Raw genomic sequence first — 19,424 nt, 5'->3', positions numbered from 1 at the left:
TTAAATATATATCTAGATATATTTTTTATATATCTAAAGCTATCCATAAAACATTTTTTAATTGGGACATGAAAAAACGTTGTAATAATGTACCCTAAATTACATAAAAAATCTTTGTTGTTAGATTTCTTTGAGATTGTTTTGTTAATACTAATATAAAAACATTTGTGTGAGAATTTTTATTTATATTTGATATTAATATTAATTCAGTTCAGTTACTCAGTCATGTCTGACTCTTTGCAACCCCATGAATTGCAGCACGCCAGGCCTCCCTGTCCATCACCAACTCCTGGAGTTCACTCAGACTCATGTCCATCGAGTCAGTGATGCCATCCAGCCATCTCATCCTCTGTCATCCCCTTTTTCTCCTGCTCCCAGAATCAGAGTCTTTTCCAATGAGTCAACTCTTTGCATGAAGTGCCAAAGTACTGGAGTTTCAGCTTTAGCATCATTCCTTCCAAAGAACACCCAGGACTGATCTCCTTTAGAATGGACTGGTTGGATGTCCTTGCAGTCCATGGAACTCTTCTCCAACACCACAATTCAAAAGCATCAATTCTTTGGTGCTCAGCTTTCTTCACAGTCCAACTCTCACATCCATATATGACTACTGGAAAAACCACAGCCTTGACTAGATGGACCTTTCTTGGCAAAGTAATGTCTCTGCTTTTGAATATGCTATCTAGGTTGGTCATAACTTTCCTTCCAAGGAGTAAGCGTCTTTTAATTTCATGGCTGGAGTCACCATCTGCAGTGATTTTGGAGGCCCCCAAAATAAAGTCTGACACTGTTTCCACTGTTTCCCCATCTATTTGCCATGAAGTGATGGAACCAGATGCCATGATCGTTTTCTGAATGTTGAGCTTTAAGCCAACTTTGTCACTCTCCTCTTTCACTTTCATCAAGAGGCTTTTTAGTTCCTCTTCACTTTCTGCCATAAGGGTGGTATCATCTGCATATCTGAGGTTATTGATATTTCTCCCGATAATCTTGATTCCAGCTTGTGGTTCTTCCAGCCCAGCATTTCTCATGATGTACTCTGCATAGAAGTTAAATAAGCAGGGTGACAATATACAGCCTTGACGTACTCCTTTAGTTATCAATTAATTAAATTTTATTAATGTATTTTGTTCATTTTAAACTTATTTACATAGTTAACACAAGTGAGAACTTTTGAGGTGAAAACGAATAAAATGATTAGTTTTGTGTCATTCACCATTCACTCGGTAAAAAGGAAATTCAGTAAGTGGTTTAAAATAAGGAACTGATTACAACAGCGTTGAAAGTGTTGGAGAATGAGACAGGGAATTGTGATGTTACTATCCAGACATTGGTTAACTACAGAAAGCTATAACTGCCCATAGGGATGGGAGAGCAAAAGGGAAAATGGAGTACCCAGTGAAGTGAAAGTCTCTCAGTAGTGTCTGGCTCTGTGAACCCATGGACTATACAACTATACAGTCCATGGAATTCTCCAGGCCAAAATATTGGAGTGGGTAGCTCTTCCCTTCTCTACCCCATACCAGAATACTGGAGTGGGTAGCTGTTGCCTTCTCCAGGGCATCTTCCCAACCCAGGGATTGAACCCAGGTCTTCCACACTGCAGGCAGGTTCTTTACCAGTTGAGCCACAGGGAAGCCCAGAGTTACCCAGAGCTCCAACTTATAGTGTTTGCTGTTGAGGCTGCTGAAGCACTGCTGGTGCTTTGGGCATCATTTCCATTGCTTCTAAGCCAGAAGCCTGAAACCAATTCTCTCACGAGATTCCAAGAGCCCACGGGCCTCCAGCTCTGCTAGAGTCTCAGCAAATGCTGCTGAAGTCAATAGACATTCACGCAATCTCCCTTAACATTTTGAAGCCAGAAGCAGGAGAAAAAAATTGGACTCCCTCTTTCTTATGAGCACCTTCCTCCAAGAAGCAGACGTCAGGACAGAATTCAATGTGCATGATTGTTTATTGTGGGAAATGCTTTTGAAGTATAAAGAGGGAGGGAGCAAGAGTAGATGGGGTGAGTCTTCAGACCAGGAGGAAGGCTTGACACCTGTGAAAGAAGAGAAAGAAGGAGGGAGGCTTGAGTAGGAAGAACCCTACACTTTAGCACAGTTTTGAAAATGTCTTGGCCAGGCCGGTTCTGAGTCCTGGAGCAAAGGCTGCCCATTGGAGGGAGTCCCATAATGGGCTGTTGTGTCACCGCCTGCTTGCTGCCCAAATGAAGTGTGGTCTTGACAGGATCCTACCATAGATCCACAGATGGAGTTACTGGAGGCCATCACTCAACTATGTTCTTTGCAGTGGGTACTTTTGAGGGAGAACTAAGCATCCCTCTTTGTGGCTGCCACACTACCATGTGCAGAATCTAACCAGAAGCCAGCTGGCAAGAAAGTCGGAGGAATCTAGTATTTAAGTTTTCAACCCACTTCAGTACAGACAGGAATATAGAAAGATATATGTTGAAAGAAAATGACAGGTAGCTGCTGCAGGAATATTTATACATTTTGTCGAATTACCTTTTATTCCTTCACAGAGGTATATAAGACTTTGCTTCTCACCAGTCTGAAAATATTGGCTACAAATCAATATCTTTGTTAAGGTAGATGGTCCTGACATAGTCTCTTATTCATATTTTAATTTATATTTTTCAGTTAATGGATAGTTAACATTTGAATTATTTTCATTTTCTAATATTTGAGTTATTCATTGATTCCTTTGACAGTTTAATGTTTCTTTCATTGATGTTTGAAAACCTTGGTCACATCCATCATATATTTTCAGTTTACATGGTTTTCAGATTTAATGTTTATAGATTGTTTGTAGTTTTTCAGATGTCACTGTTGTCAGAGAAAATTTGACAATGTATAAAATATAAAAAAGAAAATTTAAAACACCTATACATATATAATTATTAACTTTCAAATATGATTCATATAATATTGGAAATATATGTATTCATAGATTTTTCTCCTTTCTTATTATATTGTGAACATTTCATCTTTCCTGTGAAAATATTTATTTAAACATGTTATATAATTGGATGGTAGAGCTGTTTATTTTTCCTCTAGTAAAAATAAAGCTGCAATAAACATTTATATGTGCAACTGCTTTTTCCCGTATCTATTTATTAGGCTAGATTTGCAGTGATGGAGTACTAGTTCAAATGGCTTAAATTTTAAAAATGATATTTTTAACTATAAAAATAACATGTTCATTTTAGAATATTTGGAAAGTATAAAAGAAGCACTGATAAAATTAAAATGATGTAATATATGTAATAATATATTCACGAAGTGAAAGTGAAAGTCGCTTAGTCTTGTTCGACTCTTTGCAACCCTAGGGACTATATACAGTCCATGGAATTCTCCAGGCCAGAATACTGGAGTGGGTAGCTGTTCTGCTCCAGGGGATCTTCCCAACCCAGAGATCAAACACAGGTATTCCGCATTGCAGGCAGATTCTTTACCAGCTGGAGCCACCAGGGAAGCCCAAGAATACTGGAGTGGGTAGCCTATCCCTTCTCCAGTGGTCTTCCCACCCAGGAATCAAAGCTGCATTGCAGGCAGATTAATTTATTAACATGATGCACATTAAAATGTGTGCATTTTGATATTATTGAAAAATTGCAAACATCCCTATTCCTGTTCCCATCAGCAAAGGGCTTACACACTATTGTCAACACTTGGCCAGACCAATTTGGAGTCCTTGAGATTTATCATTCTAATTTTTGTCAATTTCATCCTGTTTTAATTTGCAATTTTTAGTTATTAAAGATCAAATTTTATTGGTTTATTGACTGTTGATATTTTTTATTAATTATGTTTTCACGTAATTTATCCACTGTTTTTATTAGGTGACGCTGTTTTATGAGAGCTCGTTATAAAGGATTAGCACTTTGAGTTGTTACCAGTAGTTTACATTTTGCCTGATTAGTGCATTTGCATATAATATGCAGGAGCACAGCTTCAGAACTCCAGACAATGTGTTTTCAACCATGTTTGTTCTTTTACTAGCTTTGGGTAATTTTTCTTCTTTGTTTGTGGTGGAGTGATGGTGAGTGTGGAGTACCTGAATCCTTTTAACATGCTGCTGCTGCTGCTGCTAAGTCGCTTCAGTTGTGTCCAACTCTGCGATCCCATAGACGGCAGCCCACCAGGCTCCCCCGTCCCTGGGATTCTCCAGGCAAGAACACTGGAGTGGGTTGCCATTTCCTTCTCCAGTGCATGAAAATGAAAAGCGAAAGTGAAGTCACTGAGTTGTGTCCAACTCTCAGCGACCCGGTGGACTGCAGCTCACCAGGCTCCTCCATCTATGGGATTTTCCAGGCAAGAGTACTGGATTGGGGTGCCATTGCTTTCTCCACCTTTTAACATAGTTTCTTTTAATTTAGGACTTCCCTGATGGTTCAGATGGTAGAGGATCTGCCTGCAATGCAGGAGACCTGGGTTCAATCCCTGGGGTACGTTAAATTAAAAAAAAAATATTGCCAATATATATCTAGGCTTTGTCCTTTTAATTATTTAGTGAATCTTTTCAAGCTTAGACTTAAGTTTTCAAAGATAATCTTACTTTCACTTTGTATTTAAGTAGTGCTCCTATCTCTCTGCCCAGTTTCACTTTTTTCCTCCTAGCTCAATTTTTGGATTTCCTATTGTTTGGCTGTTTGACCTCCTGAACTTGTCTTCTAATATTTTTCTATATTCTTTGTGTTCTTTTGCTCTTTTTGAAGGAGAAGAGTTGGGTGATTTCTTCACCTTTATTGGCCAAACTTGTGCAAAAATCTTATATCTTCTTTTATACTTTTAATTTTTTTGCATGCTATTATTTGTTTTCTGAATGTTCTCATGCCCATGCCTTGCACCACCTGCCCCCAGCTCCCTGCTCCATTTATGAGTATTTCTCCTTGCAAAGTCTCTTTTTTCTCTTAGATTTTTTCCTTTGCTCTTTTAGTTTCTGTCTTCCATGATAGAAGCTGTCCTCAGATAGCTGATAATCCCAAACTGCTCTGGAAGTTCGGAGTCAGTTAGTGGAGCTTGTGGACTTTGAGATTCAAAGCAAGATGATGTGTGCACTGTCACTTCAGTCATGCCCTACTCTTTGTGACCCTTTGGACTATAGCCTGCCAAGCTCCTCTGTCCATGGGATTCTTCAGGCAAGAACACTGGAGTGGGTTCCATGCCCTCCTCCAGGGGATCCTCTCAATCCAGGGTTGAACCCGCATCCCTTACTTCTCCTGCATTGGCAGGTGGGTTCTTTACCACTGGTGCTATCTTAAAAGCCCAAGATGATGTGACAGGGCTTTTACTGGAGAACTTCCAGTGTTAGTCTATTTGAGTTTTCTTTTGGATTGGCCGGATTCCTTCAAGAAGAATCCTTTAATCTCTTGTCTGAGATTGTGAGAATTGACAGGTGAAAGCAGGTAGGGTGAGGAAGAAGAAGTGAAGTTGCTCAGTTGTGTTCGACTCTTTGTGACCCCATGGACTGTAGCCTACCAGGCTCCTCCCTCCATGGGACTCTCCAGGCAAGAGTACTGGAGTGGGTTGCCATTTTCCTCCTCCAGGGGATCTTCCCAACCCAGGGATTGAACCCGGGTCTCCCGCATTCCAGGCAGACACTTTAACCTCTAAGCCATCAGGGAAGCCCAAGGGTGAGGAGGTACATCTCATATCAGCATTCTGTAGTCTATTCTGTGTGGTGCCTACAACCTCTGCTGTGCCTTGTGTTGCCCAGTCCAGACAGAACTCCTCTGTTTTGCTCCCCCTCAAATAAATCTTCAAGCTTTTGCCTGGTTGGCAGGTAAGACAGCTACCTAGTGACATAGAATGATCAAGAGTATTTAAAGATTTAATTGCTTCTCAGACAGCTTTTATCAATGCTTCTAATTATAGCCCTCAATGCTTTATCCTTTCCAGACCTACCTGAAGCTTCCTGTCTCTAATTCTTTTGATGCTTCTCCACTTCTAGGCTTCTTGAGTTTGATGTCAGTTCTAAAATTTTGTTGTTGTTGCCTCCTACTTAAATATATTATTTCCACCCACCATCTTAAATCAGAACACTAATAATGTTTTAAATTTTGCCATTTTCTTTTTAGTTTTCTTATACTCTTATTTATCTTGTTCAGTTGAGTTCAGTTGCTCAGTCATGTCCGACTCTTTGCGACCGACTCTTTGCGACCGACTCTTTGCATGCCAGGCCTCCCTGTCCATCACCAACTCCTGGAGTTCACCCAAACTCATGTGCATCAAGTCGGTGATGCCATCCAGCCATCTCATCCTCTGTCATCCCCTTCTCCTCCTGCCCGCAATCCCTCCCAGCATCAGGGTCTTTTCCAGTGAGTCAACTCTTCACATGAGGTGGCCAAAATATTGGAGTTTCAGCCTCAGCATCAGTCCCCCCAATGAATGGACTGGTTGGATCTCCTTGCAGTCCAAGGGACTCTCAAGAGTCTTCTCCACTACCACAGTTTGAAAGCATCAATTAGGCTCTCTTTTATTTCCATGTGTCTCTTTCCTGGTTCCAAAAATTTCCTCCACATTCAGTTTTAGCTTTCTTCATCTTTACTTTGATCAAGTTCCATCTTTCCTGAAGGATATAGATATAGAAATTAAGAATTCTATAAATTTTATTTTTAGATCTTGTAATTTTCTTAATAGCTAAATTTGTTTATTTTTAATTGAAGGATAATTGCTTTATAATATTGTATTGGTTTCTGCCAGACATCAACATGAATTAGCCATATTATACCTGTGTCCCCTCTCTCTTGGACCTCCCTCCCACCTCCCTCCCCACCTTACCCCTCTAGGTTGTTACAGAGGCCCAATTTAAGTTCCCTGGGTCACACAGCAATATATTTTTTAAATGATGCTATCACACTGCTTGTAGAATACTATTGTCTTTGTCTTCTCTGAGCTATTGCAATTCCTTTCTCATTACAAATTTCCAAACTCTGGTCAGATCTCCACACAGTGGGTAAAGTGAGTTTCTAAAAATAAATGTTGCTAGTTTTACCTCTCCCTCATTTGTCTCTTTTCTTCTTTTTCCTCTAACTCAACGTGATCCAGACATATTCTCTTTTGCACTTTCTTGAAGGCCCTGTGCTCTTTTTTGCCACATTTTCCTCTTTGTGCTTTTCACATTTTTGTTGCTTTATCTGTCTAGCTAACTACAAGCCTTCATTGATGTCCAGTATCTCTCCCAGAAAGCTTTCCTTACCTTTCTAGTTTCTCTGTGATTTGGTCACATGGCACCTTGTTTCCTTTACATCTCTTGTTATAATTGTACTCAATGAATTATTTGTGTGATTTTTTTTGTTAATGCTTTATGAGCATTAACATAGTGCTTCACAAGCTCTATGAAGATGGATTCAAGTATTCAGGCATCATGTGTTCCTAAGAGTATGTAGCATAAATGAAATTATAATAGAGTCTTTTCTTTAAAAGATTTCATGTTTCAAAACACTGAACAGAAGCTATAAAAGGGTTTGAGAAATTAATGGTGATAGCAAGTATTCTTAGTCTTTTCTTCCTGTTTTAATGGTGGTGGGTGTAGTATTCCAGAATTAATTATTGACTTTCAAAAATACAGTTTAAAAATGACATGTAAGAAGTCTTTCCCTCTATATTTTCTCTATTTTAAGAGACTGGATTTTGCTGTCATTTTATGATGTACTTGGAGCTATTGTTTGTCAGTTGCTAAGTCATTTCTGACTCTTTGTGACCCATGGACTGCAGTGTGCCAGGCTTCCCTATCTTTCACTGTCTCCTGGAGTTTGTGCAAATTCAGTCCATTGAGTTGATGATGCCATATAACCATCTCATCCTTTGTCACCCCTTTCTCCTTTTGCCTTCAATCTTTCCCAGCATCGGGGTCTTTTCCAACGAGTTGGTTCTCATCAGGTGACCAAGTTATTGGAGTTTTAGCTTTAGCATCAATCCTTCCATTGAATATTCAGTGTTGGAGGCATACTACCTTTATACTTAGAGGTATAGAATTAGGGAAATTCTGAATATTTAAAGTTAAAAGAGATGAAGTAATCCTACATATTATTTCTAGTATGGTTTCATATTTATTATTTATTTGGGCTATGAAAGGAATTTTTTTTTTACTGTAGCTTCTTTCCCTGCTTTCAGGAATATTTTGTTTTTGTAATAAACTCAAAGCAAGTCTGCTAAGAGAAGAGTGAATCTTAGGTGGGTATAGTTTTCTGGTGTTGGTGGTTTTGATACTCACTGAATGAAGTTATATCATTATTGCATAGTTATGTGCTTAAAAAAAGATGAAAATTATGAAACATTTGTTATCTTTTGACTGTGAACCATTCATTAATTTAAAAATGTTCAGTTATTTCCAGGTGTATATGCTAGACACTGCAGTTATCAACAAGCATTTCATAACTCACTTTGGGGAATTTCTATAATGTATTCCTATGACTGATTGTAATCACCTAGCAACAATTAAAGGATATCAAAGGAGTTTTGAAATTTTTTTTAACTTACTGCAGAATACGGTAATTCTTATTTACCTAGAGCAGTGTTTTTCAACTCTTTTTCTACTTTTGCTCTCTAAGGAGATTTTTAGATTTTTTTTTTTCTAATTGATTCTCACCCGTTGAAATTTTGTATATATTTATGTGCTGTATATGTATCTGTGATTTTTGTAGATAAAGAAGGTAAGAGTTTTCCATAGTTTTTTCATGGTTCCCATGAAGCAATTTTCACACTTCTGTGGGATGATATTACTCTTGTTGCAAGTGCATGACCCAAAGTTAATCAATTTTCATTACTATGATTTCTGTTTCATAGTAATATTCTTTTCCTCTCATTAATCATTGTAAAAATTCCTAGTAGCATTTGATATAAGGACTTGTAAAAGCTAATATAACCAACTAGATCAGTAATCTATACATTTGTGAGTTCATATGAAAAAATATTTGAGGAAAAAGTTCTTTTCTATATCTTACAGTTTGTTTTATTTGTATTTTTTTTCACAGTATCATAACAAATAGATGATGGCTTATTGAAGTACTTAAAAATTTTTTTCAGTCACAATAGACTTCTGTGAATACCTTTCTTATCAAATTACCAAATCATACTGTTCTATAATTTTATGATAACACAAGTTATCAAGTCACTGGAAAATGTGTTTAATATCTTCTATAGTCTCTAATGGGCTTCCCCTGTGGCTCAGATGGTAAAGCATCTGCCTGCAGTGCAGGAGACCTGGGTTTGATCCCTGCGTTGGGAATTTCCCCTGGAGAAGGAAATAGCAACCCACTCCAGTACTCTGGCCTGGAAAATTCCATGGACAGAGGAGCCAGGTAGGGTCCATGGGGTTGCAAAGAGTTGGACACGACTGAACAATTTTACTATAGTCTCTATTTTTTCATATTGTGAGTTCCATTTGTGTATCATTACTGTACTGGCTGTCTGTATAATAGGAAGTCATTTACTTACTAAATCAAGTCTGGTCATGATATTTGGATGTTAATAAAATAAAATCAACAGGACACAAGATTGGATATTAAATTACCAAACAAAATGACTACTTAGCTGATTACTCATGATGAACATGTCTACTTCCCCAAATAAATTGTTTATAAGTTCACAGTGGATATGAGAGAAGACTGCATCTGTAGGATATGCAAACTGTAAAACTAATTTGAAATGGTGCCTAAACTACTTTACAGAGTGGTGAAAAAAGGAGAAGATTTGGAGTCAGGAGAATTTAGGGTTTGAGCTGAATGCCCTTGGGTGAAATACATTAACTTTGAGATGTTAGGGTATCTTAAAATAGGAGTGATAGGTGTTCATTTTCCTACACTGGATTGGTATAGAGCTAAAAAATGATAATGCATATGAAATTTCTTTTAAAGTGCCATAACTCATTATAGTTTCTACTATATACAAAATTTTTAATTTTTACGGATAATGCTTTTATAAATATTGGTAGTTTTGAAAGGCATTTCTTGGGAAATAATACTAAAAATTGTGAGTCATAAAGGAAACATTTTCTAGCTATTTTGAAATATGATATATATAACAATAAACGCCATACATGAAATTAAAATGCTTTTGCAAATGTGCATCTATAGGAGTGTTTAGAGGAAACTGTTACCTGTTAGAAAAAAAAAATCTATCTGCTTGATAATATATTGTAAAGTTATAACTAGTTCACTGGAAGGTTAATGCTGAGAAAATCAATCAGTTTTTTTCCTGACTTGAAACATTAGAGCTATAAAAAGAAGTGAAAATCAGCTATAGATAAAAGTGACAGCCACACTAATAGAGGATTCAGGGAAAAAACATGTTAGCATGCCATTTTAATAAATTATTAGGCTATTTGTGTTTGTGTAGTAGCTATGGCCTATGTGTTATTTCCTAACTCTGCAAATGTCTTGTCTCAAAATAGATGTTACTTAAGTAAAACCACTCTTGTGTTTGTTTCCTAATAAAGATACGCTATTCTAAAACTATGAAACACTGTAGCAAATACTCCTCTACAATGCTCATGCCTTGGGGACATTTGGGTCAAAGATAGATAAAGCACTTTCTTTCTTTGCAATATATATATATTCTTAAAATTTATGTTAAATAAACTTTGTAAATGAATTCATTTAAAAAATGAAGAAATTCAGTCTTTCTAGGTCAATTATGTTGACATGGGAATACATGTGTCCTAACATATTTTTCTTAAACACTTTACATATTATAGTTTTTCAAAGTATTTATATGTATCAAATATTGAAGACAAGTTACTTTCAGAAATAATATCAAATCCCTATTGGTTTTTTTCTTTCCACTTAGTTTCCCGATAATTTATATATCATTAATTCATTCAACAAATGTGTTCTGCATTTATTACATGCCAGATACTATTTAGTCACCAAGAAACTATCAAAGTGAGTTAGATCATTGTGCTGTCAAGGAACTCATCAACTAAAAGAAAAACACATTTATCTAATGAAAATCTAAACACAACGAGTATTTAATAAAATCTTACCTATTCACAGACAAATAAAGACAAAGCATGTGCACGGGTATATAAACAGCAGAAGAAATGATAGAGAGAAGTCCATCTGAGTGCTTAAGAAAAAGTAAAATTACTAGAAAATGCATAAATATTTGTCTGCCTGAGAAGGTTGGTGAAAGCCGGAGACAGAGGATGTGTAATGAATGAGTGAAGGATTTGTAACGGGAGGAAACGTGTCAGGGCTGAAACGGGGTTCAGAGAAGGATGAGGAATCTGTGTGGGAAGAAAGAAGGAAGGTAGGACTGCAAGCTATGATCACAATATGACTTATCTGACGAAATACCTCTGGGAGATAAAATTCAAGTCTTTAGTTTTTCTAGACTAACAGCTTGGATTTTGAAATTGCAGAACTTTGACCACTGTAACTTAACAGCTGTTGAAATTTCTTTGTGTTTACCTGAAGGAAATGAAACACCTTCTAAAATGTGACTGTCATTCTCAGAGCTGCCTTTGGCCAGGCAATTGTCTTAGGTTACATATCTCATTTAACCACAAATCAAGTTTTAAGTGAAATAAGATTCAAGGTACATAAAGATAGTAGCTCTAATTAAGTCAACTTGGATATCACAGAAAGATTTATAACCAGTTATCCTTTAGAGATTTCTGACTTGAATTTGTTTTGGACTTGTGATCTTATTTTATCAGAGTACAGAATTCTCACGTAAGTCATAAACTTTTAAGAAATTGTATCATTAATGAAAATTCCTGGTAGAATTACTACCAAGAATATTACCTTGGTATAAGTACTAGAATGAATCCCATTCATCTTTCAGAGGTATTTCTGAACTTGAATCTAACCATTTAGAAAAAGCTATAGAAACCAAATATGTGTATATATATATATATTTTTTTTAATTCATCAAGTATTTATTGAGTGCCTGTTACACGCAAGATTTTGTTTCAGATACTTGGGACACATCAGAGGATAAAACAACGGTCCCTGCCCTCATGGAGCTTACAGTCTAGCATTTACGGACCACTTCACCTGGATGCAGTGACCCTGGGCAAGTCACTGTGCCTGTCCTCAGCCACCCGATGCAGGAGTAAGGAGGCCCGGCTCAGACATGGGTAACTGGCTGGCTGTGCTGGAGATGCCAAACAGGGCGCCTACCCTCAGCCCACCACCCAGACAGTCGAGAGGGCTAGAAGCTGGCACAGGGACTGGAGCTGGTAGTCTGCTAGACTGCTGCTTCGGGGCCTGGGCTGGCTACACGAACTGCTGCTGCTGCTGCTGCTGCTGCTGCTTCTCGGTGGCTGCCTTGCTGGCGAGGTCCTTGGCCTTCTCTGTAGCTGCCAGCGCCGTCTCCTAGGCCTTCTCCTTGGCTTCCTCGGCTGTTTCAACAAGGGTTTTGGGAGGAGCCTCACCTTGCAGCTTGGCCAAGATGTATTCAAAACCCTTCATAGTCTTGGTCACGTTGCCTTTGAACCGCACGAGCCCAAATTCCTGGACAGCTCTGGAGAGGCCAAATAAGCTAGAGGAGACCCCGGCTTCCTGGCAGATTCCGGTCCAGCCGCTGTTATCAGAGTTCACACGGTACACACATCGTTCCTCCACCACCATCAGCCGGGCGTGTGATGTTCCAGGTGAAGGTGGTCATGGTCTGGTTTTGTGGGTCCACGATAGAATCCTCCAGGATGTACACTGAGTGAGCAACACTGGCCGGAAACAGTCGCTCAGCCCAGCGGGGCATCCTGTTCGTCTTGGTCAGGAGTCGGCGGGACAGGAGCTTCTGGTCAGAGGTCACCTCTCGGTGCACTATGTCTTCCGTCAAGACATGCTTGCTCTAGGGATTCGGGTACCGCTGCCAGAAGGCAGCGAACACTTGGTCCCAGGAACTCCGGAGCACGCTCTGGCCCGGGAAATACTTCACCATCGTCCCGGCCGGGGCGGGCTCAGCGCCCGAGCAGCATCAGGGGTGCGGAGCCCGAGGGGCACGCGGAGGCCAGGCTGGAGCTCGACGCTCAGCCGCCAGGCTAGCAGCAGCTCAGTCGCTACAGCGCTGCACCCAACCAGCCGCCGCCGCCGCCATGAGGAGATGTATATTTTTTGATAAAAAGAAAACTTGAGAACAATTTCTTAAAAACTTGGACAAAAATATGCTATAGAATATCAAATATCAAACCACAATAATTACACTATGTTAATAAGCATAGGAAAAAAAGTCTATTCATCTAGTATATTAGACCTGCAATGACACTACCTGTGAAGATACTCTGGGATTTTGTATTAGTATTGATCAGTCCTGGAATTGCCAGTTTTCAAGGTTGACTTTGTTGTTGCTTAGGTAAAGTTTTCATTTTTCTAAGAGAATCTGGACTTTTAATCTGGACTCTGAATATATTTATTTCAAAGTATAGGTTGATATTACTTTTAATGTCCTCAAAGTGGAATAAAAACTTTTTTTAATACAATGAATCCTCTGGTTATTTGAACACCACCATTCTACTGTAGTGTTAGTGAAGGAATTATGATCTTAGGAAATGGGCTTCCCTGGTGGTTCAGATGGTAGCAACTCTGTCTGCAATGCAAGAGACCTAGTTCTATCCCTGGGTTGGGAATATACCCAGAAAAAGGGAATGGTTACCTACTCCAGTATTCTTGCCTGGAGAATTCCACGACAGAGAATGGGGTTGAGAACGGACAGTCCATGGGGTTGCAAAGAGTCAGACACAACTGAGCAGCTAACACTTTAACTTTTCCTGTTTCACAATGGGTTTAGGCAACTTTATATCTATTTTATTAATAGGAACATCCTGGAATCTTTCCACAAGGTATGTTGGTATGTCGGATGTTTTATATTTTTATAGAACCTTATTTTATGGATTGTTTATGTGAGTGCTAGCAGCAAAGTGCTTTATAGAGTTAGCAAATGATTGCTTGAGCCTCTGGACACACTGGGAAACTTCAGTAATAAGGTTGTATTTCCAAGTGCTGAGATACTCTCTTTGGAAAATCAGTAGTTTCTTCTCCAAAGGATACTGCCTTGAGGGTATTTTTTAAAATTGAAGTACACTTGATTTACAATGTTGTGTTCATTTTAGGTGTATACCAGAGTGATTCAATTATGTGTGTGTGTGTGTGTATTCTTTTTCAGATTCTTTTCTATCATGGGTTTTTACAAGATATTGAGTACAGTTCCCTATGCTATACAGTAAGTCCTTGTTGAGGGGATTTTTTTTTAAATGTTTCATATATGGCTTCTCTTATATCAAATCCTCACAGGGACAATTTCTGTGCTAAAGATCCTATTCTTATTGATAAATCAAAGATTGATCATAGAGGCACAATGCTTCATGATGTGATATTTCGAGGTCTCTATGTCAGTTGTCCTGACCCTATAAGGTGATGAGAAATGTGGGGCTTGGGATATTGGGAGCCAGAATCTGGGGGTGCCTAAGCTCTTGGGCATATTTGGAATCTCCATATGCTTCCCCCCCCCAAGAGATAGTGTTACAGAGTAAACAAGGGAACCTAGGTAAAATGTATTAAGAATACTGTAAATAAAAATTTGAATATATTTACACTTTAGTAAGTCTCACTGAATGGCCTGTGTCACAGTAAAGATACTCCTGTATTTTTGTCAGTGCTACAACTGCTGTGGACACGATTAGGCTGCAGCTATCTTAGGTGCCCAAGATTTACAATGTCAGCTCAACCAATTGCTTTCTCAGTTTATCATTTGACTTTTTTCTATTTATGAAATTTCTGTTTATTCTCTACTGTTTACCCAGGCACCACCAGCTACTACTTCAAGTAGACTACTTCATCATTCTTAATTCCTTTTGACTTACACACCATTTCTGTACTTGGTCCTAAGTTCAACATAATGGTAGCTTTCTTTGCATTTTAGATAGTCTATATGTAATATATAAATAAACACTGTGTATCTTACTTCTAAGTTTGGTAATACTCCAGATAAAGTTGCTTTGTGGAGTGTTTTTAAGGCAGGAAACAATATATCACCTAGATATGAGAAAACAACAAGTTATCCCTCATAGACAAGGATGATTTTCTATGAACTAATAATAGATTCTCACATGGCTGATAATTGTTCCTGAGTTGTGCTTTTTAGCCAGTTTGTTACTTCTCTATAACTGTGTTTTGTGATATTTTATTGAAGCACAGTGACTTCTTATTTTAGAAGAATAAAATTATTATTTCTGTTTACTTTCATTTCAAATTAGATCATAATGGAAATCTTTGGGTGTAATGAGCTTTAAAACCTAGTTCTATAAAAATGATTCATTTTAACCTATATCAAAATGACTTTAGTCTTGGTAATATAAATTTTGTATCCCAAAGAAATAACAATGGGTAGAAAATATGTAGAAAATACTACTTTCTTTTGTCTTACTATAAAAATAAAGCAAACTTGTCCTTCTGTTTTGACAAATGACTACATATATATGATTCAGTTCTGAATATAGCAACACTGAAACACCACTTGACCAGATCTCAGTCTTACTGAAAATGCCTTGAAATATTTCTCAGAAAACCACTTAAATAAGAATCTTTTTCAAGCAGGAGATGCCTGCCACTCCATGTCATTCTGAAGTTCAAGGCTGAAGTAATTCTTTATTGGCTGAAATGGAGAATTAATTTAAAGTGGAATTCTCATGAAGTCATGTGGCTTTTCTAGGGAAGAAATTATTCAAGGAATAATGAGAAGGCACTGGTTTATAAAAACTCTGATCTTTTAAAGCATCACCTGCCCCCCATAATCTACATCTCTACATAAATTATTAAGTGCTTCTAGAACCACCTCTTATTAGCCAAGTATGTATTATTTTTCCAGTATTATTATTAATGCTGAACGTTTGCTCTTTCCATGTTAACCAATTAACTCAAAATTTCAGCAGTGAAAAATTCATGGAGGTCCTATACTGTAACCATTAATCAGAGCATGACTGTTCTGTCAGCTTGGGCAGAAAGCTCATTTTGCTTTCCCAGCTGAACTTTTTGGCCAACTCAATGCAATACTCTTGACCAGTCTTCAGCTTTTTTAATGTATTGCCACAATCAGCAGTTTCATTTTTTGAAATATCAAATCATTTGAACTTGTTTCAAAATTTTTCTCATGTCTATATATTTTTATATTTGCTCATCTGTATTTATATGAATCTACTTCCGTAATTAGAAGTAATAATATCTGCATAATTGCAACCAGTTGAAAACAGATAACAAGGCATCACATGACTATTCCTTCTGTGTAATGATCCTTTCAATATTTTCAGGCACGCATCTTTTAGTCCTCCTTTCCTTAGAATTAACATCAACTAATTTCTCAATTCATCTTCAGAAACAGGCTTACCTTTATGATCCTTGGAGTTACTTCTGTATTTTACAAATTACTCTAATTCTAGACTATTTCAAGCAGAATAAAATGAGAAATACAGTTTTCTGAAGTCTTTATGTTGCTTTTTATGCAATTCTGGATTTTCCTAAATAACAATTTCCCCAATATCTAGAGTTCAACTGCTTCCTAATAACCCCCTCTAATCCATGGGGGATACATTCTAAGACCCCAAGCAGATGCATGAAACCAAGGGTAGTACCAAACTGTATATATATTTTTTGTCTTTTCCTACGCATACACACCTATGATAAAGTTCAATTTATACATGATGCACAGTAAGAGATTAAAATAATAATAAAAATAAAATAACTAATGATAAAAGAAAACAATTATAGCAATATACTGTGATGAAAATTAATGTACAAATGTAATTCCTTTTCCATCTTATCCAAGCACTTATGTACTGTGGCCTTAACTGACTTTTGCAGTTTGAAGTGTGATGGCAGAGCTAGAGTGAATTTTTTTCCTCCTTCTGAATTTCACCAATGGAAGATTCATTCCTACCATAGATCTTAACAGCATGGGTACATAATTTTTTTTTCTTATTAAGTCAAGAACTTCCACCTTTTCATTTATAGGAAGCACTCTACAGCTTCTCTTTGGTATCTCTGAATTGCAGCATCACTACTCTGGTGCTTTGGAACTGTTATTAAGTAAAACAAAGATGATATGAACACAAGTACTGTGATCCCCTGATAGCTGATCTGATAATGTTGATTTACATATACTGGACAAAGCAAAGATTTATATTCAGCGAGGTCTGAGCAGGACATTGTGAGATTTCATCATGCTACTGAGCATGACATGCAGTTTAGAATTTATGACTTATTTATGTCTGGAATATTCTACTTAATGATTTTGGAAATCAACAGAAAATGAAACCGTGGATAATGGGGAATTACTGCAACCCATCTGTGTTTTGGATGAAGCACAAGCTGGAATCAAGATTGCTGGGAGAAATACCAATAACCTCAGATATGCAGATGACATGAGCCTTATGGCAGAAAGCAAAAGTGAAACTGAAGTCGCTCAGTTGTGTATGACTCTTTGTGAAACCATGGACTGTAGCTTGTAAGGCTCCTCTGTCCATGGGATTTTCCAGACAAGAATACTGGAGTGGGTTGTCATTTCCTTCTCCAGGGGATCATCCCAACCCAGGAACTGAACTTGGGTCTCCCACATTGCAGGCAGACTCTACCATCTGAGCCACAAGGGAATCTTGGCTTAAAACTGAACATTCAGAAAACTAAGATCATGGCATCCGGTCCAGTCACTTCATGGCAAATAGATGGGGAAACAGTGGAAACAGTGAAAGACTTTATTTTCTTGAGCTCAAGATCACTGCAGATGGTGACTGCAGCCATGAAATTAAAAGACACTTGCTCCTTGGAAGAAAAGCTATGACCAACCTAGACAGCATATTAAAAAGCAGAGACATTACTTTGCCAACAATGGTCCTTCTAGTCAAATCTATGGTTTTTCCAGTAGTCATCTATGGTTGTGAGAGTTGGACCATAAAGAAAGCTGAGTGTCGAAGAATTGATGCTTCTGAACTGTGGTGTTGGAGAAGACTTGAGAGTCCCTTGGACTGCAAGGAGATCCAACCTGTCTATCCTAAAGGAAATCAGTCCTGAATATTCATTGGAAGGACTGATGTTGAAGCTGAAACTCCAATACTTGGCCACCTGATGCGAAGAACTGACTCACCAGAATAGACCCTGATGCTGGAAAAGATTGAAAGCGACAGGAGAAGGGGCCAACAGAGAATGAGATGGTCTGATGGCATCACATGAGTTGAGTAAACTCTGGGAATTGGTGATGAACAGGGAAGCCTGGTCCATGGGGTTGCAAAGAGTCAGACACAACTGAGTGACTGAACTGAACTTTCTTTTAAGGAAATAATGATGTAGAGTAATTTAGCAAATAATTTATCTGACTCAGGGAGCTCAGACTTGTAGTTACAGATAGAAAAGATTTTTCTGAAATAACTTTTCGTATTGCTGTCTTCTTCCTTATGTGCTTTTAGTGAGGAAAGTTTGTTGGGAAATTTGTCCCTGGTCTCCTGTACGACCTAATAAACATACAGTAATACAAAGGCAGCAGGCCATTAGTGTCTCTCCACGTGGTGATTAATCTCCACACTCCCCTGAATGTCTGGGAGATTCTTCCCTCTGTAGACCTGCTCAGCTTCTCCATGCATATGGCCACTCATCTACTCTCCAGTTCAGTCAGCATCAGTTGCAGCCACACGATAAACCTGGGGCTAGTGTAGTTCAAATATCAAGTGAAAATTCATCAAAGAGATGTGTTCAGTAACAGTGCTGCTGTGCTTAGTCGTTCAGTCTTGTCCAACTCTTTGCAACCCCATAGACTGCAGCCCTCCAGGCTCCTCTGTCCATGGGAATTCTCCAGGCAAGAATACTGGACTGGGTTGCCATGCCCTCCTCCAGGGGATCTTCCCAACCCAGGGATCGAGCTCGGGTCTCCTGCATTGCAGGTGGATTCTTTACCGTCTGAGGTTTAAATCTGACTTGGGCAGGGCATTTCAAAGAGAAAGAACATCTACTTCAGTGTTGTATAGCTATTTGGGTTTTCCTAATGTTCGGTTTGTGGCTACTACTTTGTATTTTTCATTTTTGATGAAATTAAAACATCATCAAATATTTGGGGCTCCTCGTGCTTTGAGGTTTTTGAAAAAATGAGTCTCATCTGACTTTTTCTATCCTAGAATATGTGTTTTTGTTTGATTTATTGAAAGTATTGCATTGAGTACACTTGGCCTTGACATGAGAATTCTTTAAATGGGCTCATTATAAAAGTCTCACAAACCTGAATAAACTCAGGTTCTTAACTTGGCTTCTTATTCTTCATACACATTTATGTAATCCATTGTTTGGAGGTTGAAGATGTCAGACATTTCAGAGGATTTGTACCTGACATTTTCAAGAACAGAAGAGTTCAACTTAAAAAAATCAGGAACACGCTATGTTGAAATTGCATTTGCCTTTAGAATACAGACTCTTGGTTGCACTTGATATTGAGCATTTG

At 38.1% G+C, this 19,424-nt stretch overlaps 1 protein-coding gene and 1 pseudogene across 1 annotated transcript in view; one reads left to right on the top strand and one right to left on the bottom strand.

Annotated features, from left to right (window-relative positions):
* Nucleotides 1-19,424, top strand: part of TAFA2 (TAFA chemokine like family member 2) — a 171,354-nt gene that overhangs the window by 18,176 nt on the left and 133,754 nt on the right. The window lies entirely within an intron of this gene.
* LOC120857528 lies at nt 12,175-12,979 on the bottom strand (annotated as a pseudogene).

This window comes from Oryx dammah, unplaced genomic scaffold (assembly GCF_014754425.2).
Source record: "Oryx dammah isolate SB20612 unplaced genomic scaffold, SCBI_Odam_1.1 HiC_scaffold_29, whole genome shotgun sequence".
Taxonomy (NCBI): domain Eukaryota; kingdom Metazoa; phylum Chordata; class Mammalia; order Artiodactyla; family Bovidae; genus Oryx; species Oryx dammah.
This window is presented reverse-complemented; position numbering and strand designations above follow the sequence as displayed.